Raw genomic sequence first — 2573 nt, 5'->3', positions numbered from 1 at the left:
GGTGAGGGTCAGGGTGAGGGTCAGGGTGAGGGTCAGGGTGAGGGTCAGGGTGAGGGTCAGTGCTGAGGCTCGGGTTAGCATTGGGTTAAGGCTATGTTTAGGGTTAGTGTTAGTGTTAGGGTTGAGGCGGAGGCTACTGTTAAGTTTAGGGTTAGGTTTGTGGCTGCGGCTAGGGTTACTGTTGGTTTAGGTTTCGGGCTGAGGCTAGAGTTAGGGTTGGGTAAAGACTTAGGACTGGGGCTACAGCTGGGCTTAGGGTTAGGGCAAGTGTTAGTACTCAGGCTCGGGTTAGAGTTGTGTTAAGGCCAGTTTTAGGATTGGGGCTGAGTCTAGGGTTAGGGTTAGGCTTAGCCTTAGGTTTGGTCCCGCCGCTATCGTTAGGGTTAGTTTTAGGATTGGTACTGAGGCTAGGGTTAAGTTTAGGGTTAGGGTCGGTGTTGAGGCTAGGGTTAGCGTTGGGTTAAGGCTAGGTTTAGGGCTGGGTCTGAGGCTAGGGTTAGGGTTAGGTTTGGGGCCTAGGCTACTGTTAGGGTTACATTTCGGTTTGGAGCTGAGGCTAGGGTTGGGTTAGCGTTAGTGTTATGATTGGGGGTGAGGTTTGGGTTTGGGTTAGAGTAATTTTTGGGGGCATGGCTAGGGTTGGGGCTAGGGTTAGTGTTGGGGCTGAGGCTCGGCTTAAGGTTAGGGTTCAGGTTGGAGCTGAGGCTAGGATTGGGTTAGGGTCAGTGTTGTGGTTGTGGCTGATTCTAGGGTTAGAGTTAGGGTTAGAGTTAGGTTATGGGTGGAGGCTAGGGTTAAGTTTAGGGTTAAGGTTGGGTCTGAGGCTAGGGTAAGGTTTAGGCTTCAGATTGTGGCTAAAGCTAGGCTTAGGTTTAGGGTTAGTGTTGGTTTTGAGGCTAGGGCAAGCGTTGGGTTAAGGCCAGTTTTAGGGTTGTGGCTGAGGCTAGAGTTGGATTAGGGTTAGTGTTATGTTTATGGCTGAGGCTAGTGTTAGGTTTAGGTTTAGGGTTGGGGCAGAGGCTGGGGTTGGGGCGAGGCTAAGTGTTGGGGCTGAGGCTCGGTTTAAGGTTAGGTTTCTTGTTGGAGCTGAGGCTAGGGTTGGGTTAGGTTTAGTTTTATTGGGGCTGACGCTCGCGTTAGGGTTAGCTTTATGGTACGGGCTGAGGCTAGCGTTAGTGTTAGGATTAGGTTTGGGGCTGAGGTTATGTTTAGGGCTAGGGTTAGGTTTAGGGCCTAGGCTAGGGTTAGGGTTAGCGTTAATTTTGGGGCTGAGTCTAGTGTTAGAGTTAGGGTTAGGGTACGAGCTAAGGCTATTATCAGGGTTAGGACTAAGGCTGAGGCTGAGGCTAGGGTCAGGGTTAGCATTAGGATTGTGGCTATAGCTACGGTTTGGGTTAGGGCTAGTGTTCAGGTTGGTGCTGAGGCTAGGGTTAGCATTGGGTAAAGGCTCGGGTTAGGATTGGGGTTGAGGCTCGGGTTTTTGGTTAGGGTTAATGTACTGGCTAAGGCTAGGGTTAGGGTTAGGGTTAAGTTTGCGGCTGAGGCTAGTGTTAGGGTTAGGGTAAGGTTGGGGCTGAGGCTAGGGTTGGGCTTAGGGTTCGGGTTAGTGTCAGGGTTGGGGCTGACACTAGGGTTATGATTACCGTTTGGTTTGGAGCTGAGGCTGGGTTGGGTGAGCGTTCGTGTTTGGAGCTGAGGCTAGGGTTGGGCCAAGAGATAGTCTTGGGGCTGAGCCTTGGGATAAGATTTGGTCTCGGGTTGGAGATGAGGTGATGGTTGGGTTAGGGTTATTGTAATGGTTGGGGCTGAGGCGAGGTTTAGGTTTAGAGTTAGGTTTTGGTTTAGAGTTAGGTTTTGGAACTGTGGATAGGGTTGGGGCGAGAGTTAGTGTTGGGGCTGAGGTTCAGGTTAAGATTCGGTTTCGGGGCTGAGGCGAGATTTAGGTTTAGGGACCGAGTCTAGGGCTGGTGTTAAGTTTAATGTTGGGGCTGCGTCCAGTGTTAGAGTTAGTTTTAACGTACTGGCTGAGGCTAGGGTTAGGGTTGGGTTAAGGCTAGGTTAAGGTTTGAGTCTGAGGCTAGAGTTAGAGTTGGGTTAGGGTAGGGGCTGAGGCTAGAGTTTGGGTTACGTTTTGGTTTGGAGCTGAGGCTAGGATTAGGTTAGCGTTAGTGTTATGGATGGGTGTGAGGTTATGGTTAGAGTTAGGATTAGGTTTGGTGGCAAGGCTAGGGTTGGGGCTAGGGTTAGTGTTGGGATGAGGATTGGCTTAACGTTAGGATTCGGGTTGGAGCTGAGGCTAGGGTTGGGTTAGGGTCAGTGTTATCGTTGTGGCTGAGTCGAGGGTTTGGGTTAAAGTTAGGGTACAGGCTGAGGCTAGTGTTAAGTTTAGCGATAAGGTTGGGTCTGAGGCTAAGTTAAGGCTTAGGCTTAGGATTGTGCCTAAAGTTAGGCTTAGGGTTGGGGTAAGTTTTGGTGCTGAGGCTAGTGTTACCGTTGGGTAAAGGGCAGTTTTAGGGTTGGGGCAGAGGCTAGGGTTAGGGTTGGTGCCGAGGGTAGGGTTAGGGTTAGTGTGA

The sequence above is a fragment of the Rhincodon typus genome, chromosome 50, assembly GCF_021869965.1.
Source record: "Rhincodon typus isolate 14 chromosome 50, sRhiTyp1.1, whole genome shotgun sequence".
Classification (NCBI taxonomy): Eukaryota; Metazoa; Chordata; class Chondrichthyes; order Orectolobiformes; family Rhincodontidae; genus Rhincodon; species Rhincodon typus.
Note: the sequence above shows the minus strand (reverse complement) of the source record.